General features: G+C 41.4%; 1 protein-coding gene across 5 annotated transcripts in view; it reads right to left on the reverse strand.

The window, feature by feature from the left end:
• Nucleotides 1-27,131, reverse strand: part of mapre3b (microtubule-associated protein, RP/EB family, member 3b) — a 280,639-nt gene that overhangs the window by 36,590 nt on the left and 216,918 nt on the right. The gene's annotated exons all lie outside the window — the stretch shown is intronic.

Raw genomic sequence — 27,131 nt, forward strand, 5'->3', positions numbered from 1 at the left:
AAGAGCAGCTTCAGCGACAGACTGCTGTCACTGTCCTGCTCCACTGACAGATTGAGGAGATCGTTCCTCCCCCAAACTATGCGACTCTTCAATTCCACCCGGGGGTGTAAACGTTAACATTTAACATTATACAAAGTTATTGTCTGTTTTTCACCTGCATTATTATCATTCTTTAATTTAATATTATTTATTGTATCATTATGCTGCTGCTGGAGAATGTGAATTTCCCATTGGGATTAATAAAGTATCTATCTATCAAAAAAAAAAATAATCTAAACATCAACAAGACTGCTATTTTAGGCTCTAAATGCATTGATAAAGGCTGTTCAATTTAAACTATAATCATCTCTTAAATGGGCATTTATTAGTGCTCGCATTAAAATTTGGAAAAAACTGTCCTCTAACACCTATATCTTATTGATGGTGAAACTCTTCATATTCTGTCCTGGCATGACTTGTTGGTCTACTGTGCTTTGATTGGATGGGGATATTTTGTACTTTACATACATTGCTGAGCTCAGAGTAAACACAAATCAGAAATTAATGTTTAAAGATGTTTAAAAATCTTTAAACTTAGATTTCATTGAATTATGTAATTATATTGAGCCTGTCAGTTTATTTCAGGGAACTAAACTAAACACATGTTTAGTTTATTTCAGGGAACTAAACTAAACACATGTTTAAGGATCTGTCTTACAGCACATACAATTACATTTTTACAATCATCATAAGTTAACTTTTCGGTTGGCTGTTGTCACATGCATGTTACATGAGTTTATTAGAGGCTCTGCTCAGTAGGTAAAATGAGGGACCATTTTGGGCAAGTCACAGGCAGTAACCTGTCTTCTTTCATCCCAGAGTGGAGCACAAACCTACAGAAAAGTGACCTCACTTCTAGCATGCTTTGGAATTCCCACCTTTTCCTGTCTCAACCATACAAAAGAGTCAGCTGTAAGCCAGAGTTCATTTCTGGACTTATATCTGTCAGTGCCACACTAACCCACAGAAAGCATTTACTTGAAGCCTTTTTGCTAAACTAAAATGCAGGGCTCTTTGATTTTGTTTGATTTCTATTTTTTGCATTTACTAGCATCACATCTATTAAACAGGGTGCTCAAGGAAGTCCCCAACCCTTTTACATTGTCATTGACTAGTTCTGCCTCCACACCATTTAAATAGAGCATAAAACCTGTTTCACTTATTTTGTATAAAAGCTCAGTTTTTATTTTTTTTCCACTCAGAAAACACAGATTTGATCTTTTCTGAGAAATTGAAATATTAAAAAAAAAAAAACTGCAGACTTCACAGTATAGGTATTTGTGGTATTCTATGACTGTCACATGCCAATACAGCTTAATTGTCAAACCACTGTTTTGGATAAAACCCATACAAAGCGCTTCTCTACCTGTCCTACCATATTCTTTGTCCACTTTACACCCAATATAGCTAAGATAAAAATCAGCCTCCTCAGATTTTTGACTGGATTAAGCTTTGTGGGATCTTCAAAGATGGAGGACGGGTCTGTGCTTCCACCATTATATGGTCTCCATCCAGCTATACTAAGGGAACCATAGAAAACTACAATGTAATGTCAAAGTTTAGAAGTAGCCTAGACTGAGTGGCCAATTTACAAGAACAACAAATAGACTGAGCACATAGTGACAGAATGCAATAGGTGAACGTATAAGTGATTTGTCAACAAACAACATTCTGGGGAGAGAATCTCTTATCAGTGCTATATATATATATATATATATATATATATATATATATATATGCTATATATATGCTATATATATATATATATATATATATATATATATATATATATATATATGCTATATATATATATATATATATATATATGCTATATATATGCTATATATATATATATATATATATATATATATATATGCTATATATATATATATATATATATGCTATATATATGCTATATATATATATATATATATATATGCTATATATATATATATATATATATATATATATATATATATATATATATTATGGAGGACTATTTCGGACAAAATTAAATAAATAAATAAATGCGCAAATAAATTAAAGTTCTGTGAAATGTGAGCATAAATAAATAAATGTTTCATGAAATGAAGCCTTAATAAATAAATGTGCCATGAAATGAGAGCATAAATAAATAAATGTGTCACGAAATATGTTTTTTGTTGCTTATTTATTTATTTCATTTTGTCCGTAACATTCCTCCAAACCATCATGAAATACGACTTGAAATAAAACTGTCACTTTCACTCGTCAAAGTTGAGAGGGTGGGCTCTAACACACCCTCTAGTTATTGATTTGTTGAGTGTTACCTTCAGCCTAGAGTAATCGAACTATGAGCCATATGATTCTCAAGGTACCAAAGCGCATGCTTAAAGTTGTGCTTGTGAGTGTCCATGGCGAATATGACTGCTACAAAAAGTTGCCCAGAGTTGCTACGTGAAGCGGCAGTTTTAATTCAGGAAGCTCTAACCTCTTCATCCCCTCAGGAATCAGCACATGAGGTTTCAGCTGTAAGTGCCCCACTTGATAGCCGAAGACCTACCCCCACTTTGTCGAGTACTCACTCTACTCCTGTTCAAGATATACTACTGTATTTTAGGTGGCTGTGCTAATAGCGCTGTAAATTTGCAATAGTTATTTGTCTGCAAAATACAAACCTGCCTACAAGTAAACAGAAAGACCTGACGGTAGCCACATCACAAACGAAATATCAGTTGCTGAATACTGAAGAGCTATTAAATCTAACAGAAATATTTTGTGAATGTCGCACAATAGTTGAGTTGGAGCCATCATTTTATAAACATACTCGCCTCTTTATATTCACTTTGTTACAATGAGTATAATTGAACAGTGGTTATCTTAAAATGCAGTTTTCACCTACTGTCAAGTGATTTTGGTAGACTGAGAATGCAGAAATTAATTTGATGCAAAGGATGTGGAGGAAACAAAACAGGTTTATGTGCATTTTTAGGATAATAAACTTTAATATGAACAGTTGTTTTTCTTCTCACTTAACGGTATGTTATACACATATATTGTTGCAAGTGTTTGTTTTAGTACATTCAGTAACCCACAGCAGAAAGACTGTGGAAACAATTTTGAGTTAATTTTTCATGCTATTAAATAGCTTTCCGTTACTAATTTCCTATGTTGTTATGCATGTATTTTTCCTTGATTTCTCAATATGTGACTGTATTTCATTTTTTACTTTTTTCTTAATTATTTTTCTATGTTTACCAATATGTTCTATTTTCTTATATCACATTGTTTATATTTTTCATGTAATTGTATTTTTAATTTTTTATTCTATGTAATTGTTAGTCTACTACCTTTGCCTTTTTCTGCTTTTTCTACCGCTTTTTATATACAGTGGTGTGAAAAACTATTTGCCCCCTTCCTGATTTCTTATTCTTTTGCATGTTTGTCACACAAAATGTTTCTGATCATCAAACACATTTAACCATTAGTCAAATATAACACAAGTAAACACAAAATGCAGTTTTTAAATGATGGTTTTTATTATTTAGGGAGAAAAAAAATCCAAACCTACATGGCCCTGTGTGAAAAAGTAATTGCCCCCTTGTTAAAAAATAACCTAACTGTGGTGTATCACACCTGAGTTCAATTTCTGTAGCCACCCCCAGGCCTGATTATTGCCACACCTGTTTCAATCAAGAAATCACTTAAATAGGAGCTGCCTGACACAGAGAAGTAGACCAAAAGCACCTCAAAAGCTACACATCATGCCAAGATCCAAAGAAATTCAGGAACAAATGAGAACAGAAGTAATTGAGATCTATCAGTCTGGTAAAGGTTATAAAGCCATTTCTAAAGCTTTGGGACTCCAGCGAACCACAGTGAGAGCCATTATCCACAAATGGCAAAAAACATGGAACAGTGGTGAACCTTCCCAGGAGTGGCCGGCCGACCAAAATTACCCCAAGAGCGCAAAGACGACTCATCCGAGAGGTCACAAAAGACCCCAGGACAACGTCTAAAGAACTGCAGGCCTCACTTGCCTCAATTAAGGTCAGTGTTCACGACTCCACCATAAGAAAGAGACTGGGCAAAAACGGCCTGCATGGCAGATTTCCAAGACGCAAACCACTGTTAAGCAAAAAGAACATTAGGGCTCGTCTCAATTTTGCTAAGAAACATCTCAATGATTGCCAAGACTTTTGGGAAAATACCTTGTGGACTGATGAGACAAAAGTTGAACTTTTTGGAAGGCAAATGTCCCGTTACATCTGGCGTAAAAGGAACACAGCATTTCAGAAAAAGAACATCATACCAACAGTAAAATATGGTGGTGGTAGTGTGATGGTCTGGGGTTGTTTTGCTGCTTCAGGATCTGGAAGGCTTGCTGTGATAGATGGAACCATGAATTCTACTGTCTACCAAAAAATCCTGAAGGAGAATGTCCGGCCATCTGTTCGTCAACTCAAGCTGAAGCGATCTTGGGTGCTGCAACAGGACAATGACCCAAAACACACCAGCAAATCCACCTCTGAATGGCTGAAGAAAAACAAAATGAAGACTTTGGAGTGGCCTAGTCAAAGTCCTGACCTGAATCCAATTGAGATGCTATGGCATGACCTTAAAAAGGCGGTTCATGCTAGAAAACCCTCAAATAAAGCTGAATTACAGCAATTTTGCAAAGATGAGTGGGCCAAAATTCCTCCAGAGCGCTGTAAAAGACTCATTGCAAGTTACCGCAAACGCTTGATTGCAGTTATTGCTGCTAAGGGTGGCCCAACCAGTTATTAGGTTCAGGGGGCAATTACTTTTTCACACAGGGCCATGTAGGTTTGGATTTTTTTTTCTCCCTAAATAATAAAAACCACCATTTACAAACTGCATTTTGTGTTTACTTGTGTTATATTTGACTAATGGTTAAATGTGTTTGATGATCAGAAACATTTTGTGTGACAAACATGTAAAAGAATAAGAAATCAGGAAGGGGGCAAATAGTTTTTCACACCACTGTATAAAAATTTGATTCATTTTCATTTCAGTTTGTATTCTTCATACAATTGGTTTCTGGGGTTTTTTTTGTCTCTTTTTGTCTCATCCCTCACCTAGGACCAGTTTGCCTTGGGTGGCCCTACCAGGGGCATAAAGCCCCGGACAACACAGCTCCTAGGATCATTGGGACACGCAAACCCCTCCACCACGATAAGAGCGGTTAAACAAACCTCCTATGAAGAAAAACAATTTTGGACGGCGTTTTCCCTTGCCCGGACGCGGGTCCCCGGGGCCCCACTCTGGAGCCAGGCCTGGAGGTGGGGCTCGATGGCGAGCGACTGGTGGCCGGGCCTGCACCCATGGGGCTCGGCCGGGCACAGCCCGAAGAGGCAACGTGGGTCCCCCCTTCCCATGGGCTCACCACCTATGGGAGGGGCCAAGGAGGTTGGGTGCAGTGTGAGTTGGGTGGTGGCCGAAGGCGGGGACCTTGGCGGTCCGATCCTCGGCTACAGAAACTGGCTCTTGGGACGTGGAATGTCACCTCTCTGAAGGGGAAGGAGCCTGAGCTAGTGCGCGAAGTTGAGAGGTTCCGGCTAGATATAGTCGGACTCACCTCGACGCACAGCTTGGACTCTGGAACCAATCTCCTTGAGAGGGGCTGGACTCTCTACCACTCTGGAGTTGCCCCCGGTGAGAGGCGCCGAGCAGGTGTGGGTATACTTATTGCCCCCCAACTTGGAGCCTGTACATTGGGGTTTACCCCGGTGGACGAGAGGGTAGCCTTCCTTCGCCTTCGGGTGGGGGGACGGGTCCTAACTGTTGTTTGTGCGTATGCACCGAACAGCAGTTCGGAGTACCCACCCTTTTTGGAGTCCCTGGAGGGGGTGCTAGAGGGCATACCTTCTGGGGACTCCCTCGTTCTGCTGGGAGACTTCAATGCTCACGTGGGCAATGACAGTGAGACCTGGAAGGGCGTGATTGGGAGGAATGGCCCCCCTGATCTGAACCCGAGCGGTGTTTTGTTATTGGACTTCTGTGCTCGTCACGGATTGTCCATAACGAACACCATGTTCAAGCATAGGGGTGTTCATATGTGCACTTGGCACCAGGACACCCTAGGCCTCAGTTCGATGATCGACTTTGTGGTCGTGTCGTCGGACTTGCGGCCACATGTCTTGGACACTCGGGTGAAGAGAGGGGCGGAGCTGTCAACTGATCACCACCTGGTGGTGAGTTGGCTTCGATGGTGGGGGGAGGATGCCGGTCAGGCGTGGTAGGCCCAAACGTGTTGTGAGGGTCTGCTGGGAACGTCTGGCAGAGCCCCCTGTCAGAAGTAGCTTCAACTCCCACCTCCGGCAGAACTTCGACCACATCCCGAGGGAGGAGGGGGACATTGAGTCCGAATGGGCCATGTTCCGTGCCTCTATTGTTGAGGCAGCTGACCGGAGCTGTGGCCGTAAGGTGGTCGGTGCCTGCCGTGGCGGCAATCCCCGAACCCGCTGGTGGACACCGGCGGTGAAGGATGCCGTCAAGCTGAAGAAGGAGTCCTACGGGACCCTTTTGTCCTGTGGGACCCCGGAGGCAGCTGATAGGTACCGGCAGGCCAAGCGGAATGCGGCTTTGGTGGTTGCTGAGGCAAAAACTCAGGCGTGGGAGGAGTTTGGGGAGGCCATGGAGAATGACTTTCGGACGGCTTCGAGGAGATTCTGGTCCACCATCCGGCGTCTCAGGAAGGGGAAGCAGTGCAGTGTCAACACTGTATATGGTGGGGATGGTGCGCTGCTGACCTCGACTCGGGACGTTGTGGGTCGGTGGGGGGAATACTTCGAAGACCTCCTCAATCCCATTAACATGCCTTCCAATGAGGAAGCAGAGCCTGGGGACTCAGAGGTGGGCTCCCCCATCTCTGGGACTGAGGTCACCGAGGTGGTCAAAAAACTCCTTGGTGGCAGGGCCCCGGGGGTGGATGAGATACGCCCGGAGTTCCTCAAGGCTCTGGATGTTGTAGGACTGTCTTGGCTGACACGCCTCTGCAACATCGCATGGACATCAGGGACAGTGCCTCTGGATTGGCAGACCGGGGTGGTGGTCCCCCTCTTTAAGAAGGGGGATCGGAGGGTGTGTTCCAACTACAGAGGGATCACACTCCTCAGCCTCCCTGGAAAAGTCTATTCAGGGGTCCTGGAGAGGAGGGTCCGTCGGATAGTCGAGCCTCGGATTCAGGAGGAACAGTGTGGTTTTCGTCCTGGTCGCGGAACAGTGGACCAGCTCTATACCCTTAGCAGGGTCCTGGAGGGTGCATGGGAGTTTGCCCAACCAGTCTACATGTGTTTTGTGGACTTAGAAAAGGCATTCGATCGTGTCCCTCGGGGAATCCTGTGGGGGGTACTCCAAGAGTATGGGGTACCGGCCCCCCTGATAAGGGCTGTTCAGTCCCTGTACGATCGGTGCCAGAGCTTGGTCCGCATTGCCGGCAGTACGTCGAACCCGTTTCCAGTGAGAGTTGGACTCCGCCAGGGCTGCCCTTTGTCACCGATTCTGTTCATAACTTTTATGGACAGAATTTCTAGGCGCAGCCAGGGTGTTGAGGGGGTCCGGTTTGGTGGGCTCAGGATTGGGTCACTGCTTTTTGCAGATGATGTTGTCCTGTTTGCTTCATCAGGCCGTGATCTTCAGCTCTCTCTGGATCGGTGCGCAGCCGAGTGTGAAGCGGCTGGGATGAGAATCAGCACCTCCAAATCCGAGACCATGGTCCTCAGCCGGAAAAGAGTGGAGTGCCCTCTCAGGGTTGGTAGCGAGATCCTGCCCCAAGTGGAGGAGTTCAAGTATCTCGGGGTCTTGTTCACGAGTGAGGGAAGAATGGAGCGTGAGATCGACAGGCGGATCGGTGCGGCATCCGCAGTAATGCGGGCATTGCATCGGTCTGTCGTGGTGAAAAAGGAGCTGAGCCGCAAGGCTCAGCTCTCAATTTACCAGTCGATCTATGTTCCTACCCTCACCTATGGTCATGAGCTATGGGTAGTGACCGAAAGAACGAGATCGCGAATACAAGCGGCTGAAATGAGTTTCCTCCGCAGGGTGTCTGGGCTTTCCCTTAAAGATAGGGTGAGAAGCTCAGTCATCCGGGAGGGGCTCAGAGTAGAGCCGCTGCTCCTCCGCATCGAGAGGAGTCAGATGAGGTGGCTCGGGCATCTGATCAGGATGCCTCCTGGACGCCTCCCTGGTGAGGTGTTCCGGGCACGTCCAACCGGGAGGAGGCCCCGGGGAAGACCCAGGACACGCTGGAGGGACTATGTCTCTCGACTGGCCTGGGAACGCCTTGGGATTCTCCCGGAAGAGCTAGAAGAAGTGGCCGGGGAGAGGGAAGTCTGGGCATCTCTGCTCAAGCTGCTGCCCCCGCGACCCGACCTCGGATAAGCGGGAGACAATGGATGGATGGATGGATGGATGGATGGTTTTTTTTGTTGTTGTTTTACCTGTTTTTTCCCCCCTTTTCGTAATTAAACAACACGTTTCTTTGTTTTTCACCACCCCCCATAATTACTGTTTAAAGTAGGTTTTAAACATTTATTTATACTCTCTCTCTCTCTTTCTCTAAGACCTGTGGTTCCTTGCAGTTTAGTGAGCATATTTTTTATACAGTGTTTCCTGGTATCCTGATTCAGTTTTACCCTTCTGTAGTTATTTGTAGTATGTTGCTACTTCTAGCTTTCCTAAACAATCCTCAAAACATGGTGCCCACATTCCAGAAAGGATGATTCTCCTCTACATTTAACTGGGCTTTCAGTGTTGCAGTGAAAGAAATACAGTGATGAGCACATTTATTGAACACATTCAATTTTATCTTGTTAAAAACTATATTGCTGCATGTCAAAAATTAAATGTGTTGCTTCTTTTAATTAACAGCAGAGGTAGCACGGCTATTTGCCCCGTATGGGGGCTCAAACAACCCAAGGAGGCAATTTAGGTCTACTAGAAGGATGCCTTCTCCAAGCATAGTACATCACATAATGTATACACATAATTTTTGTTGTCTAAGTGACCAGACTTCTACCAAAACACCAAGTCAAAGCGAGCCTTGCTGCCTCTGGACTTGGAGAAAAGAGGATCTCCTTCACAGGTATGTAATATTATTAGACCACAAATAAGTAGCCCAGTTAACATAATGTAAAGTATGGAAGGAGAGAAATAATTTTGGTTTTGCAGAATAATGTCAGCAGTGTGAAAAGATCATAAATGTGAAATTACATGGTTAAGTAAAATGTGTGATATTTAATTCAAACTGGAACGTCAGTCTTCTTGCATTCTTCCATTTCTCTGCAACAATTCTCTCTCTGAAATATGTGATATCTTCGGCAGAATCCATTTCATCGGCAGTAGTAAGCATTTTTCTAATTAATTCTTGTGCTATCTCGTTTACTTCCATCTCACACACAGCCATGTTGAATTAGGCATAGCCAATCTACAGAAGTCGATTAACCAATCAATAACTAGAGGGTGTGTTAGAGCCCACCCTCTCAACTTTAACGAGTGAAAGTGACAGTTTTATTTCAAGTCGTATTTCATGATGGTTTGGAGGAATGTTACGGACAAAATGAAATAAATAAATAAGCAACAAAAAACATATTTCGTGGCACATTTATTTATTTATGCTCTCATTTCATGGCAAATTTATTTATTAAGGCTTCATTTCATGATACATGTATTTATTTATGCTCACATTTCACAGAACTTTAATTTATTTGCGCATTTATTTATTTATTTATTTAATTTTGACCGAAATAGTCCTCCATAATATATATGCTATATATATATATATATATATATATATATATATATATATATATATATATATATGCTATATATATATATATATATGCTATATATATATATATATATGCTATATATATATATATATATATATGCTATATATATATATATATATGCTATATATATATATATATATATATATGCTATATATATATATATATATGCTATATATATATATATATATATATATATGCTATATATATATATATATATATATATATATATATATGTAAATTGTCAAGAAAATGCAAACATGTGGAACATTTTTTAATTGTGATCTGCTGTAGATAAGGTATTTCAAGAAAATGAAGTGCATTTTAACTTCCAGCTTATGAATTATATGCAATATATGAAAAGAACACCTGAAGTTTGATGCAACTGACATCAGACCACAAGTGGCCTGGAACTGCAGTGCAGTTTGTACTGTTGGATAAATATGACTTTCACTCTGGACAAAAGGTGTGAAATACTGGGGTTCTGTGATTCCCTTATAAAGCTAGTGCAACCCCTGAAAGCCTGAAAATCAAATTTGAATCAGTGTCTCTAAAAAAGAAAAATATAAACATGTTATAGTATCAGAAATACCCATTACCTATCAAAATATATGTGAGCAAACAGAGTGCCAGTCACAGAAATTTTGTTTGTGTGATGCTAGTCGCGTCTTAATCCTAGCTTGCATCCGTTTGAAAAAACAAGCAAAATAACTAGCCTCTTCACTGTCTTAGACAGCAGTGTTGCTGTTACTGAGATGAACTTGTTGTAGTGTTACTAACAGGACTTCAGCTCCCAGAGTCATAATTAGTGACTAGTGTGGTGAACAGATGTGTCCCTTAAATAGAGCTGCAGTTATTAGGAAAATAATCAGAATAGAGCTGTCATAATCTTTTCACAGACTACATCTAAATGTGTATGTGTGATAAAAAAATGGCTTTTCTGTGTGATGCTTCAGTGGTTTTTATTTTGAAGACTGTATTAAATGATTCATCCACTTAACATTCTGTATGATTATCCTATCTGATAACACTCTCCATACCTATTGTATACCTAAAGGCAGGAATTGCTCTAAAGCAGGAATAATTTCCTCATGGACAATTGTGTATAGCATGTTAAAGAAAAGAGTAAGTAGCTCCATAAGACCTAATAATAATATTCTTACTACTTTTTATTTGACTGATGCCTTTATCCAAGGTGACTTGCACCTTTTGGGATTCAACTGGTTATAATACGTTTCTTTTCCAGTTGGAACACAAGCAGATAAAGTAACTTGCTCATGGTCACAGTGTTAGTAGCAGGATTTGAACCCACAAACTCAAGTTTTGATTTCCAAAGTCCAAAGCCTTAACAACTACAACACACTGCCTGCCAATAATGTTAGCCAGGTACCACTGCTAGTTAAAGTACAGGGTGGGCCATAAGTTTCCATACATATGGTTTTTAACATTTTATTTTTTATATTTCAGATACCCTAAAAAATGCGTTTGAATAAACAGCAACGAACTGAAATCATACTGATGGCTGGGTCAGGCCGGATTTTTATCTTTGGGGGCATTTGAAGGCCATGGTGTATCAGAAAAAGATATGAAACATAAATCATCTTGGGGAATGCATTACCAACGCCATTACAAGCATAACTCCAGCTGTGCTAATACGTGTTCATCAGCAGAGAGAACTGCCGGCAACAGAGACTCACTCAGTGAAGGGCTACAGCAAAATGGCTGCCCCCTTCATCAAGGACAATATTCAGAATGCTAGGCGGGCGGAGCTTTGCAGCAGCACTGAGAAAGGAGAGAGACCGAGCTGAGACAGTATTACAACAAAGTATTTTTATGGTCCCAACAGTTTGCCCATATGAAACAAGTTTATGGAAATCTTGTTACTACGAAGTACATTCAGCAGATACTTTCATTACAATAAAGTGACCTTGAAATGCCTGAATGAATCATCCACAGAGCAGTTAGTTCTGTGGTCGCAGCTCAGTTGTGTACAACAATCCCCAAACAGAAACACTGTAAAAAATTTCTTTCTTCAAACTTTCCTCATACTGTTTTTTTGCTGTTTTTGTTTTCTGTGGTTTTCAGTGATATCTGTTGCTTATTGCTCATCAACATTTGAAAAACATCCATTGGAATTTAACTCATTGTCACCCTCCTATAGAAACGGCAGACACGAAAAAACTGTAACAGTGTTAATGTTTGTGATATGCTATCTGTTGTTATAAGCAAAAAAAAGAGAAAAATCTCAGGTTGCAAATGTATGCAAACTGCTGTATTTTGCAGTTTTTATGTGGTTCAGTGATGCTCGTTCAAGAAACATTCCTATTAATGCGGCACTCATTCAAGAAAATGTAAAAACTCTCTTGGGACCTCCCCCAACTGGACAACATGCCAAAGAGCGTCCCGAAGTGTGATCACCACGTCTGTGGAAGACTGTTTATCTATTGCCGGGGCAACAGCAGACTCACAGCTCTGCTGCGGCTCTTCACCAAAGCAAACAGAAAAGATCTCGATGGGTGATGCAAGGAGATTATTTGGCCACTAACCTGGTCACAACCCTGTCTGACTGCTGTGTCTGTGTATAGGAGATCCCGCTACAATAAATAACCGTGCTGTTCCTGTTTCAAGCAGAATAAAGCTGGTTTTGCTAAAGTACTGAGACTCAGCCTTGTGTTTTGGGGTGTAAGACAGGGACTTATAGTGCGACCACAATCTTTTAGGATTCGCTTCTGTGGCGCTTCACTGCAGTGCTGTGAGCCTGCTGTTGCCTTGTCCCGGCAATGGACAAACAATCTTACACAGACGCGGCAATCACGCTTCAGGACGCACTTCAGCGTGATGTTCCCGATGGGTGGGTGGGGGATCCCAAAAGAGTTCAGAAACCTCACAATATGAAGAAGAAGAAGAAGAAAAGGATGATTCGGCTTTTGATTGATAACTGTGCTGCCCACAACATGCGTCCACATTTAGATAATGTTCGCGTTGAATTCCTCCCACCCAATTGCACAGCAGTGCTTCAGCCATTGGGTTTGGGCATCATTCGCACCCTGAAAGTGTATTATCACAAGGAAATGCTGAGAAAACTTCTCGTCAGCATAACTTGTACACAGGAGAAGATTAAAATTAAGGCGAAAAAAGCTATTGAAATGATTGCAAATGCCTGGACGCAAGTTAAAGAAAGCGCTATAGCAACAAATACAGAATCTCATTGTAACAAAATTTTCATTACAACAAAATGTTTTTTAGGTCCCTGGCAGTTCGTTGTAATGGAATTTTACCTGTATTTGCACTACAGGCATACAGGCACTATTGGGCACCCCACCTTTACCCACTCTGCAGACTCAGTATCCAGCCAGGCTGGAGGAGTGCTGGAGGAGGCTGAGGAGGAAAATCTGAGGCAGTGGTGGAGCAGCAGCATGTAGGGCAGAGGCAGAAGATACCTGTTGGTCAAGTTGGTAGATAAAGTGGCTCAATTCAAAGCCAAACGTGGTTTATGGGGTTGACGAGTGAACATTGGGATTTTTGATATGTTTCAAACGTTAGCAGAGGTTGTAAAAGATACCACGCCAGGGCCTTCTTTCTCCCAGCTGGTGTATTATCGCCTATCTCAGCTTTCAATAGAGTTTGAGCATTATTCCTAACCACAAAAGACCCCCGAAATGGGAAGGAATGGATCCGTGACTCATTTGTGAATAAGCCAGGTGAATCAACTTTGCCTGTGCTTGAAGAGGATTCACTGCTTGAGGTTGCAAATGATGGTGGCCTTAAAAGTATGTTTGAGACTTCAAATCACCATACGTTTTGGATTAAAGTCAAGGTGGAATATCCTGAGGTTGCCACAAAAGCACTGAAAAGTCTGCTTCCATTTCCAACATCCTATCTTTGTGAGGTGGCGTTTTCTGCAGTGAGAGCAACCAAAACGAGATTACGGAGTAGACTGAACATAACCAACACACTTCGCGTGTCACTGTCTTCCATTGTCCCCAGATGGGATCATCTGGTTGCAGGAAAACAAGCTCAGGGCTCCCACTTATGCTGCATTATGGTAAGCTGTATAATTTCTATTACAATATTATAACTTAATAATAATAGAAATGTAATGTAAATTGTGTATAAAACTGCTCTATGAACCCACCCCAAATCCACATACCACCCCCCCCCCCCCCAACACCACCGGTCCCTGAAAAAATTTGCTCTAGTAAAGAGGTCCTTGGTGTCAAAAAGGTTGGGGACCACTGATGTAGAGCATATTATATAAATTAAAATGGTTTTTCATAAAAAAAATGTTTATTTTTCCTATGTATGGAAACTTATGGCCCACCCTGTATAATGATTAGTGTTAAAACATCTACCCATGATTCAGGGTATTGTATCCTCACCTATGTATGCAAAGAAGGCAATCTCACCATTTATTTTTTTCAGCAGGAGACCGACTATGGTGAACTTTCTTTAAGAGTAGCAGGAGTAAATGTGAAGAGTGTAATCAGTCAAGTCATAGGTGGTGGTTACCAAAAGAAGAAAACATTTGTGGAAAAAGTGTTTTTTTCTTTTTCTTTTATTTTATTCCAACCAATCATGGTGTCACAAGTGTAGTGCAAAGAACTTTAATAAATAACCCATAAAACCAGTGCTTGTGAGGAAGTTAAAATAGGTAAACAAGTAAGAACAATTTCCTTATATTTCTCTTCAGTGCTCTCTTTTCTCCTCTCCCGTCTTGTCCAGCTCACCCATCAGACATTCTGAGTAGTGCTTAGACACCGGCGCATGCTGTCTACTGACACACTCTTGTCCTAACCTCTGGCCTTTAACATGCTTGAAGCCAGACTCCATTGTCCTGCCACCTTCTTTCAGTTTGGCAGGATCCCTGGAGCACACAATCATCTCTGCTCCATGAAAAAAACAAATAGGACTTGTTCTGCCCCTGGAAAGTCTCTACTTGCTCTAATCCACAGCGCTTCTGCTTGCCTCTTTCTAACCCACACTGGCTCTAGCTTGATTCTGCATGGTTTCCTCATTCTCCCCTGCAACTTGACCACTTACTTGATTTCTTCTTCTCCCCGTTCATTTCTTTTTCTTTTCCTCAAACTGACTTACTCTGAACTTTAATAATTTTGTGAGTGTAGGTGCCTACTGAACAATCTGTGGAACATGAATGAAGGATGGCTCAACAGATTGGTCTCATGCACGTGTAAACCACTGCCCTATGACGCATTCTGCAGCTGCTTCCTTAACCTGAATGCACCTACACTCACAAGGTCTGTGCCATGTTATTTTAAGCAATATAATGCACCTGCACTGCTCCACAAAGGACTCAGAAACACTTCACCACAAAAACACTCATCATATTAACATGCTGCAGAATAATAACAGTTTAAAAGTAAAAAAAGTCTAAACAATGTACAACTGAAACTCTTTCACGTAAGAAAAGGATTGCTGCTGAGACTTTGCTAGGGTTTGAACGTAGATCTTTAGTGGTAGTATGCTATTTCAACCTTTCACTAGTCTATCTGACTTCAGGCTAATGCAGTCACATTACTGAAAAATCCTGAAATTGTTTGATTGTGTTCAGTTTTCTGAATGCAGCACACCACAAAATAAAATGGTATTCCACATTTATTTTAAATGGCTGCAGCTGTGCATGTCTGGTACTAAATAAATAAAATGACAGAAGAAGGAGTTAAGAGAAAGTCTTAGGAGTAATCAAAACTAGGTATAAGTATTTCATAACATTTTCTAGAAACTACATCACATAAGATAATCATTAGGTATCTAGCTAATTTAATAGTGTGCAGTGCTCATCACGTGCATTGAGGAATGCATGAATCAAGACAAAGCAGGAAATGCCAGGCACCAGAACAAAGTCAACATATTTGTCAGATTACAACCGGCCTGCTTGAACTAAACACAAATTAATCCAATATTCTACTAGTATGTGATAGAAAAAATGCTGAAAAACATGAGAAGACACCAGGACTGTCAAGTGCTTGTGCAAGGTCAAGGTGTTAGTGCATCTGTTTATTAACTTAATAATAGAAATACAGTCGACCCTTGATATACGACCAGCCTGAAACTCGAATAACTTGGTTTACGACCAAAATTTTTGTTTGGAATTACGACCAACATCTTGCGTTACGACCCGAATGCAGTCACGTGTATCCGCTTGTGCGATTGTAAACAAACAGCCGAGAGTGTTCGTTAGCATCAGTTGCAGCCCAGACACATGTGTTTGTGGACGTAATTTCAGTCAGTGCAGTGATTTATATAATTTATTTTGATAATTGCTAAGGAAGGAAGAGAAGGTAACGAAGGTAAAGAAAGCGATCACAATCGAAACAAAGAAGGAAATTGTGCGGAAATATGAGAGTGGCGTTCATGTGACCGATTTCGCTATTATGTTCAGCATGTCAAAATTCACCATCTCGACAATTTTACATAGAAAAGATTTGTATAAGGAGGATCCTTCCAAACAATAACCACCTTAAATTTCATTCTCCTCCTCCTCCCTTCCTGCAACCCAAAGATGTCAAATTAAATGGTGAGTACAGTATGAAATTGTTGTTTCTGGTAGGCTAGGCACTTTTTATAACTTTTTGCTTAGTACATTAGAAAAATTATTGGTGTTTTGGTAAATTATGCACATTATACAACCCTTTTTTTATTATGAAAAGGTTAAGTAAGTGTTGCTGTGGGAGGTTCTGAACGCATTATAGGTATTTCCATTATTTCTTATGGGAAAAATAGTCTTGATTTACAACCAACTCGAGTTACAACCAGCCTTTGCAAACGAATTGAGTTTGTAAGTCAAGGGTCCACTGTGCATTATGTGTGTATAATAAAATGAAAAGAAAACAATTAACTATAACAAACTCCAGCATGGCTAGGTTGATAAACAATAATGAAGATAAACCAAATTTAAATCTAAACCAAGGAAGTCCAAAAAATGCATAGATTTGGAAGTTTTTCCTTGCCACAGTCAATTAAAAAAGTCAATAAATTGCAAATAGGTCAGAAAATTGAGAAAAATTGATGAATATGTACAAGCTGGTCTGCAAAAGAAATAAAGTCTTCTTGTACTTCTTTATATGCCCTGCTTTGTACCTCAGTAAATACAAATTGTCCATCAATCACTCAGAAAATGTAAACAATGCAGGAAGCACTTTAAAGCAGAGAAGTTTTTATTTGTTGCACCACTATATGATAATCACATTTTCTACCCTTTCACACCTACACAGTATTTAATTTTTGGAAAATGTCTGGGATTAAAACACTTGGAGAACTGTAAATAGATAATGTCTTTGTATCTTATGAACAATTGCACTTCAAATTTGACATCCCATCAACACAGCTTTTCCACTACTTTCAAATTAGTAACTTTGCTAAAAGGAACCTGTCCAAATTTCCTCACCTCCCACCTTTTCCTATTGCAGAAGAAATCTTGATCAGTCAAGACTCAGACAGCATCTTAATAATATATAAAACATTTTGAAGTCCCTTCCTTTCAAAGATCTCAGTGTACGGTGGGGAAAGGATCTTTCACTTGACATTTCAGAAAATGAGACAGCAGCCATGCAGAGAATTCAGTCTAGCTCCATATGCACAAAGCATTCAATTACTCAACTAAAAATCTTTTATCGATCACTTTTACCTTGTTTACAATGGTCCAAAATGTATCCACGCCAAGATTCAACTTGTGAGTGTTGCAATCTAGCTCCATCCTCACTGGACTATATGTTTTAGGCCATGCATCAAATTAATATAATGATGGACAAACATCTTTGAATGCCTATCAGGCAGCCTTGGTGTCACAATCACTTCTAACCCATTAACAGCTGTGTTTGGTGTACTCCCAGATGGGTTTAAAGTGGAGAAGGAGAAGCTGATTGTAATTACCTTCTTTTTTCGGAAGCTCCAGTTAAGGGCTGTCACAGCGAATCATCTTTTTCCATATGTTCCTGTCCTCTGCATCTTGCTCTGTTACACCCACCACCTTCATGTCCTCTCTCACCACATCCATAAACCTTCTTTTAGGCCTTCCTCTTGCCTGGCAGCTCTATCCTTAGCATCCTTTTCCCAATATACCCAGCATCTCTCCTCTGCACATGTCCAAACCAACGCAATCTTGTCTCTCTGACGTTGTCTCCAACTGAACAACTTGAGCTGACCCTCTAATGTACTCGTTCCTAATCCTATCCATCCTCATCACACCCAATGCAAATCTTAGCATCTTTATCTCTGCCACCTCCAGTTCTGTCTCCTGTTTTCTGGTCAGTGCCACCGTCTCCAACCCATATAACATAGCTGGTCTCAATACTGTCCTGTAGCCATTCCCTTTCACTCTTGCCGATACCCTTCTGTCACAAATTTCTCCTGACACTCTTATTCAACAACTCTGTACTGTTGATCCCAAAGATTTAAACTCATTCACCTTCACCAACTGTACTCCCTGTATCCTCACCATTTCACCGACCTCCCTCTCATTTACACACATGTATTCTGTCTTGTTCCTACTGACCTACATTCCTCTCCTCTTCAATGCATATCTCCACCTCTCTGGGGTCTCCTCAACCTACTCCCTACTATCGCTACAGTTCACAATGTCTTCAGCAAACATCATAGTCCACGGGGACTCCTGTCTAATCTTGTCTGTCAACCTGTCCATCACCATTGCAAATAAAGGGCTCAGAGCCGATCCCTGATGTAATCCCACCTCAGTCACTCCTGCACATATCCTGTACAACTTTTACATACTTCTCTGCCACTCCCTACTTCCTCATACAATACCCCAACTCCTCATGAGGCACCCTGTCATATGCTTTCTCCAGGTCCTTAAAGATGCAATGCAACTCCTTCTGGCCTTCTCTATATTTCTCCATTAACATCCTAAGAGCAAACATCGTACTCTTTCATGGCATAAAACTATACTGCTGTTCACTAATCATCACCTCCCTGCTCAACCTAGCTTCCATTACTCCTTCACATAACTTCATGCTGTGGTTCATCAATTTTATCCCCCTGTAGTTACTATAGCTTTGCATATCACCCTTATTCTTAAAAATCAGTACCAGTACACTTCTTCTCCACTCTTCAGACATCCTCTCGCTTTCCAAGATTCCATTAAACAGTTTGGTTAAAAACTCCACTGCCATCTCTCCTAAACACTTCCACTCTTATACCATATATTGCCTATACCATATTAACAGCACGTAAGCTTATCTTGCTCAACTGGAAGAATCCCAGCCCACCTGTTCTAAGTCATTTTCGATACTATTTGAAATTGGAAAAAAATGAAATTCACACTTACAAGGATATGTTGAAAACTTTCTTAAAATATGTCAAAGATCTAAAAAAAATAGAATAAGCATTTTTATCAGGCACAAGGATATTCTCCCTTCTTTGCTGTTTATAAAGATTTGCTCTTGTTGTTGGCTCTCCTTTCTCTGAGGTGGGGGCTGAATTCTGTTTTGTTAAATTTGACTCGATTGCATGTAATGTTATCATCTTTGTTGTATACCGTATATACTTGTGTTTAAGTTCTCCTGCGGATATGTTGGGGCTTGATTTTACCATATAATTTCCGTCATTTTATAATGTCGGTTGTATACTGTCATGGCCAAAATTATTGGCACCCCTGGAATTTTCCCAGAAAATGCACCATTTCTCCCAGAAATTATTGCAATAACAAATGTTTTTGTATATACATGTTTATTTTCTTTATGTGCATTGGAACAACACAAAAAACAATGAAAAAAAGCGAAATCTGACACCATGTCACACAGAACTCCAAAAATGGGCCAGACAAAACTATTGGCACCCTTTCAAAATTGTGGGTAAATCATTTTATTTCAAGCATATGATGCTCATTTGAACTCACCTGTGGCAAGAAACAGGTGCTGGCAATATAGCAATCACACCTGAAGCCAGTTAAAATGGAGAAAACTTGACTCAACCTTTCTGTTGTGTGTCTGAGTGTGCCACACTAAGCATGGAGAACAGAAAGAAGAGCAGAGAATTGTCTGAGGACTTGAGAACAAAAATTGTGGAAAAATATCAACAATCTCAAGACTACAAGTCCATCTCCAGAGATCTTCATGTTCCTTTGTCCACTGTGCACAACATAATCAAGAAGTTCACAACACATGGCACTGTAGCTAATCTCCCTGGACGTGGGTGGAAGAGAAAAATTGATAAAAGACTGCAACGAAGGATAGTCCAAATGGTGGATAAACAACCCCAATCAACTTCAAAACATATTCAAGCTTTTCTGCAGACTCAGTGTGCAACAGTGTCAGCTCGAACTATCCGTCGACATCTGAACGAAATGAAATGCTATGGCAGGAGAGCCAGGAGGACCCCACTGCTGACACAGAAACATAAAAAAGCCAGACTGGAGTTTGCCAAAATGTACTTGAGGAAGCCAAAATCCTTCTGGGCGAACAAGTTTTTTGGTAAAGCTCATCGTTCTACTGTTTACAGAAAACGGAATGAGGCCTACGAAGAAAAGAACACAGCACCTACAGTCAAACATGGTGGAGGTTCTAAGATGTTTTGGGGATGTTTTGCTGCCTCTGGCGCTGGATGCCTTGACTGTGTGCAAGGCATCATGAAATCTGAAGACTACCAAAAGATATTGGGGCGCAATGTAGGGCCCAGTGTCAGAAAGCTGGGTCTGCGTCAAAGGTCATGGGTGTTCCAGCAGGACAATGACCCCAAACATACCTCTAAAAGCACTCAGAAATGGTTGAAGACAAAGCGCTGGAGAGTTCTGAAGTGGCCAGCAATAAGTCCGGATCTAAATCCGATTGAACACTTATGGAGAGATCTCAAAATTGCTGTTGGGAGAAGGCGCCCTTCAAATCTGAGAAACCTTGAGCAGTTTGCAAAAGAAGAGTGGTCGGAAATTCCAGTTGAGAGGTGTAACAAGCTTGTTGATGGTTATAGGAAGCACTTGATTTCAGTTATTTTTTCCATAGGGCGTGCAACCAAATATTAAGTAAAGAGTGCCAATAATTTTGTCCAGCCCAGTTTTTGAGTTTTGTGTGAAATTATGTCAGATTTGGCTTTTTTTTTCTCTGTTTTTTTGTGTTGTTCCAATGCACATGAAGCAAATAAACATGTTGTAACAAAGGCGCTATATAGGCGCCCGACCCGACACAGATGGACACCGAGACACGTATAAAAAGTCCAATACAGTGATACCTTGAGATACGAGTTTAATTCGTTCCGTGATCGAGCTCGTAAGTCAAAATGCCTGTATCTCAAATTAATTTTCCCCATTGAAATTAATTGAAATGAGATTAATTCGTGCCAGCCCCCAAAAAAACCACCCCAATTTTTTGTTAAATGTTTTCAACATAAGAAAAATGTATTTATAATGAACAAATATTGTATACAAACAAAATAAAACCTAATACATAAAAGAGAATCTAAAGAAATAAACAGACGTTGGCAAAGCCGATTAGCGTATTGTAATGTTTTTTTCTTTCACTTCACTTTTGCTTAACTTAATTTTCTTTTTCACTATTTTTTTTTCTTTTTTTGCCACGCTTTCATCACTTTCATTCGCAGGGCGTTTCAATAGAAACCTGTCCAAGGAGCTTTGTTTAGTCCTCCCCTTTAGAATGTTTCTGAAATGAGTTAGGCAAGTGTCATTAAATAGTGAGGCTGCACGTTCAGTTTCTTTTCAGTAATGTCAGGCGTTAGGCAAGTGACATTAAATAGCGCAGCTGCAAGTTCAGTTTCTTTTCAGTAAAGTCAGGCGTTAGGCAAGTGACATTAAATAGCGGCGCTGCAAGTTCAGTTTCATTTCAATAAAGTCAGGCGTTAGGCAAGTGACATTAAATAGTGGTGCTGCAAGTTCAGTTTCTTTTGAATAAAGTCAAGCATTAGGCAAATGTCATTAAATAGCGCGGCTGCACGTTCAGTTTCTTTTCAGTAAAGTCAGGCGTTAGGCAAGTGACATTAAATAGTGGCGCTGCAAGTTCAGTTTCATTTCAATAAAGTCAGGCGTTAGGCAAGTGACATTAAATAGTGGCGCTGCAAGTTCAGTTTCATTTCAATAAAGTCAGGCGTTAGGCAAGTGACATTAAATAGTGGCGCTGCAAGTTCAGTTTCATTTCAATAAAGTCAGGCGTTAGGCAAGTGACATTACATAGCGGCGCTGCAAGTTCAGTTTCATTTCAACAAAGTCAGGCGTTAGGCAAGTGACATTAAATAGCGGCGCTGCAAGTTCAGTTTCATTTCAATAAAGTCAGGCGTTAGGCAAGTGACATTAAATAGCGGCGCTGCAAGTTCAGTTTCATTTCAATAAAGTCAGGTGTTAGGCAAGTGACATTAAATAGCGGCGCTGCAAGTTCAGTTTCATTTCAATAAAGTCAGGCGTTAGGCAAGTGTCATTAAATAGCGCGGCTGCACGTTCAGTTTCTTTTCAATAAAGCCAAGCGTTAGGCAAGTGACATTAAATAGCGCAGCTGCAAGTTCAGTTTCTTTTCAATAAGGTCAAGCGTTAGGCAAATGTCATTAAATAGTGCGGCTGCACGTTCAGTTTCTTTTCAATAAAGTCAGGTGTTAGGCAAGTGTCATTAAATAGCGCCACTGTATGATCAGTTGTAATTTTTTCAGGGTGTTTCTTTTCTTTAAAGTTCAAAACTTTTTCCCACATTGCAAACAATTCCTTTATCTCACTTTAAGAGATAACCTCCTCCGCGATACCGATCTCCTGCAGAACCTCCGTATGTTGCTGCGTATGTAGTTCCATCAACTCCTCTGTTGTCAGTTCCTCGGAATGTGTGGGGACAAGCACTTTGATGGCTCGTATTTCGAATTTTGGCTCGTAACTCAAGACAAAAAATCGACCTAGTGATGGCTCGTATCTCAAAAAACTCGTACATTGGGGCACTCGTATCTCAAGGTATCACTGTACTTTTATTTTTCTTCACCCGTGGGCGCACGTCTTCCCCGTGACCCACAGGCAATACAGTCCATAAAGCACCAATTCCACACAATACAACACTCTTTTTCTTTACCACCACTCCTCCTCAGGCTTAGTCCTCCTCCTCCCGACTCTGGCTCTCGAGTGGTGGTGGCTGGCCCTTTTTATATCCCACCCGGAAGTGTTCCAGGTGCTTGACCAGCTGGTCCTAATTGCCCTTCCGGGTGGGGCTGAAAATACGTCCAACTGGGCTGCTGACTCTCTGCAGCTCCCCCTAGCAGCCATCCGAGCCCCTAACCAGGCTGTGGAGGACTCCATCTCCCATGGAGCCATGCGCTAGGTTGGGGAGTCATCGTCCGCCAGGGAGGCTGCCACCAAGCGTCCCAGGGGAGGTATTGAACTGTCCATAGCTGCTCCCCCGGAACAGATGTAGCAGAGGCGTCCCTGCCAGGCATGGGACCCGGCTGTCCATTACAATGTGTATACCAAAACATTTGTAATTGCAACAATTTTCTGGGAGAAATGGTGCATTTTCAAGGAAAATTCCAGGGGTGCCGATAATTTCGGCCATGACTAAGTCAAATGTGGAAAACTCACGCTATTGGTCCAAGAGATATGATATGCTAATGCCCACCTGAGGGAGTAACCAGGGTGCTGGCAGAAACTGGCCTACTGTTGGCCAAAGAAGAAGCTAAAGAAGAAAGGGGAGATGTGTCCGGAGGCAGGAGGAGAGGAGGACGGTAAAGAGAGTGGAACGGAGGGTAGGAACTTTGAATGTTGACTAGTAAGGGGAGAGAGTTAGCAGATATGATGGAGAGAAGGAAGGTTGATATATTGTGTGTGCAAGACACTAAATGGAAGGGGAGTAAGGCCAAGTGGATTGGACGTGGATTCAAATTGTTCTATCATGGTGTGGATGGAGGGGTTATTCTGAAGGAACAGTATGTCAAGAGTGTTTTGGAAGTGAGAAAAAGAGTGTCGGACAGACTAATGATTATGAAGCTGGAAATTGGAGGTGTGGTGTTTAGTGCATATGCACCAAAAGTTGGGTGTTCAATGGATGAGAAAGATGATTTCTGGAGTGAGTTGGATGAAGTGATGAACAGTGTACCCAAGGGACAGAAAGTGGTGATTGGAGCAGATTTCAATGGACATGTTGGTGAAGGGAACAGAGGAGACGAGGATGTGATGGGTAGGCATGGTGTCAAGGAGAGAAATGAAGAAGGTGAGATGATAGTGGATTTTGCCAAATGGATGGACATGGCCGTGGTGACAACGTATTTTAAGAAGAGGGAGGAACATAGGGTGACGTACAAGACAGGAGGAAGATGCCAACAGGTAGATTACATCCAATGCAGAAGAGTCAATCTGAAGGAGATTGAAGACTGCAAAGTGGCAGCAGGGGAAAGTGTAGTTAAGCAACATAGGATGGTGGTCTGTAGGATGACGCTGGGTATCAAGAAGAGGAAGAGAGTTAGTGCAGAGCCAAGGATCAAATGGTGGAAGATGAAAAAGGAAGACTGCAAGGTTGAGTTTAGGGAAGAGGTGAGACAGGCACTAGGTGGCAGTGAAGAATTACCAGACAGGTGGGCAACTACAGCAGATGTAGTAAGGGTGACAGCAAGAAGAGTGCTTGGCGTGACAGCTGGACAGAGGAAGGAGGAAAAGGAAACCTGGTGGTGGAATGGGGAACTACAGGAGAGTATACAGAGGAAGAGGATGGCAAAGAAGAAGTGGTATAGTCGGAGAGATGCAGAAAGTAGACAAGAGTACAAGGATATAAGGCGCAAGGTGAAGAGAGAGGTTTCGAATGCTAAAGAAAAGGCGAATGATGAGTTGTATGAGAGGTTGGACACTAAGGAGGGAGAAAAGGACCTGTACAGATTGGCTAGACAGAGGGACCGTGCTAGAAAAGATGTGCAGCAGGTTAGGGTGATAAAGGATAAAGATGGAAACATACTCACAAGCGAGGAGAATGTGTTGAGCAGATGGAAAGAGTACTTTGAGAGGCTGATGAATGAAGAGAACGAGAGAAAGAGAAGATTGGATGATGTGCAGATAGTAAATCAGGAAGTGCTATGGATTAGCAAGGAGGAAGTATGGACAGCTATGAAAAGGATGAAGAATGGAAAAGCCGCTGGTCTAGATAACATACCTGTGGAAGCATGGAGGTCTTTAGGAGAGATGGCAATGGAGTTTTTAACCAGATTGTTTAATAGAATCCTGGAAAGTGAGAGGATGCCTGAGGAGTGGAGAAGAAGTGTACTGATGCCGATATTTAAAATAAGGGGGATATGCAGAACTGTAGTAACTACAGGCAGATAAAATTGATGAACCACATTATGAAGTTATGGGAAAGAGTAGTGGAAGCTAGGTTAAGAAGTGAGGTGATGATTAGTGGGCAGCAGTATGGTTTCATGCCAAGAAAGAGCACCACAGATACGATGTTTGCTCTGAGGATGTTGATGGAGAAGTATAGAGAATGCCAGAAGGAGCTGCACTGCATCTTTGTGGACCTGGAGAAAGCATATGACAGGGTGCCTCGAGAGGAGTTTTGTGGTATTGTATGAGAAAGTCAGGAGTGGCAGAGAAATATGTAAGAGTTGTAAAGGATATGTATGAGGGAACTGTGACAATGGTGAGGTCTTCGGTAGGAGTGACTGAGGTCAGATTACATCAGGGATCGGCTCTGAGCCCTTTATTTGCAATGTTGATGGACAGGTTGACAGATAAGATTAGACAGGAGTCCCTGCAGACTATGATTTTTGCTGAAGACATTGTGATCTGTAGGAATAGTAGAGAGCAGGTTGAGGAGACCCTGAAGAGGTGGAGATATGCTCTGGAGAGGAGAGGAATGAAGGTTAGTAGGAACAAGACAGAATACATGTGTGTAAATGAGAGGGAGGTCAGTGGAATGGTGAGGATGCAAGGAATAGAGCTGGCGAAGGTGGATGAGTTTAAATACTTGGGATCAACAGTACAGAGTAATGGGGACTGTGGAAGAGAGGTGAAAAAGAGAGTGTAGGCAGGGTGGAATGGGTGGAGAAAGGTGTCAGGAGTAATTTGTGACAGACAGGTATCAGCAAGAGTGAAAGGGAAGGTTCTACAGGATGGTAGTGAGACCAGCTAATACCTTCTTGTCAGAAGTTTTCTTTCTTTCTTAATTTTCTTCTCTGTTCATACAAAAGTGTGTGTATATTTATTTATTTACTTACGGTATATATCTACTTATTTCTGCATTTATTTATTAAAAAAGCTTCTGTAAAAAGCCACATTTCCTCTGGGGACAAATACAGATCGATCAATTGATCTATTTTATTTCTTTTAAACATAGTAGTTAAACAGTTTCTTGCAATATGAGGTTATCTATATTCCATAATGTTTTGAGATAAGTAACATATTTTAATTGCTTTGGATACTCACACATTGAGATGCCATTGGTTCACCTTTAGCAAACTGCAGACTTTTAATAAACTTAATTATAGCAGATAGAAATTTTCTTGCTGTGGGCAGTTTCTCTCTCTCTCTCTCTATAAAGTAACCATAATCCATATAAAAATTACCTTTTGGAATGTCTTCTAACCTTGTAATGAACTGTATATTGAGGACTGAATGACCCATTAGAGTGTGGTACTATGATGGTGTATATTTTCAACAAATCAATTATTCCCTATTTATATCATCCATCCATCCATTTTCCAACCTGCTGAATCCAAATACAGGGTCACGGGGTCTGCTGGAGCCAATCCCAGCCAACACAGGGTTCAAGGCAGGAACCAATCCCGGGCAGGGCGCCAACCCACCACAGGACAGACAGACACACACACACACACACACACACACACACACACGCACACGCACACACACACACCAAGCACACACTAGGGCCAATTTAGAATCGCCAATCCACCTAACCTGCATGTCTTTGGACTGTGGGAGGAAACCGGAGCACCCGGAGGAAACCCATGCGGACACAGGGAAAACATGCAAACTCCACGCAGGGAGGACCCGGGAAGCGAACCCAGGTCTCCTTACTGCGAGGCAGCAGCGCTACCACTGCGCCACCATGCTGCCCTATTTATATCAAGTATTGCATAATTATTTTTTTTAATTCTTACTTTAACTTTTTTCACATCAAATATTAGATTTATCAGTACAGGTACTCTATATAGGTAAAACAACAAACGTCCAGGGTGTTGGGCATCAGTGAATGGGCTTAAGAGCACAAAAAAGGATGTAAGGGCAAGAATGTCTGATGAACAATGGCAAAAAAAATCACAAGGAAGGACAGATGTAAGGACTAGAATGTCCAATGAACAGAGGCGACAAGATGCAGTAAAACAGATGGACTTACCATTGTACTCCAATTTTAAGAA

The sequence above is a fragment of the Erpetoichthys calabaricus genome, chromosome 3 (genome assembly GCF_900747795.2).
Source record: "Erpetoichthys calabaricus chromosome 3, fErpCal1.3, whole genome shotgun sequence".
Classification (NCBI taxonomy): Eukaryota; Metazoa; Chordata; class Cladistia; order Polypteriformes; family Polypteridae; genus Erpetoichthys; species Erpetoichthys calabaricus.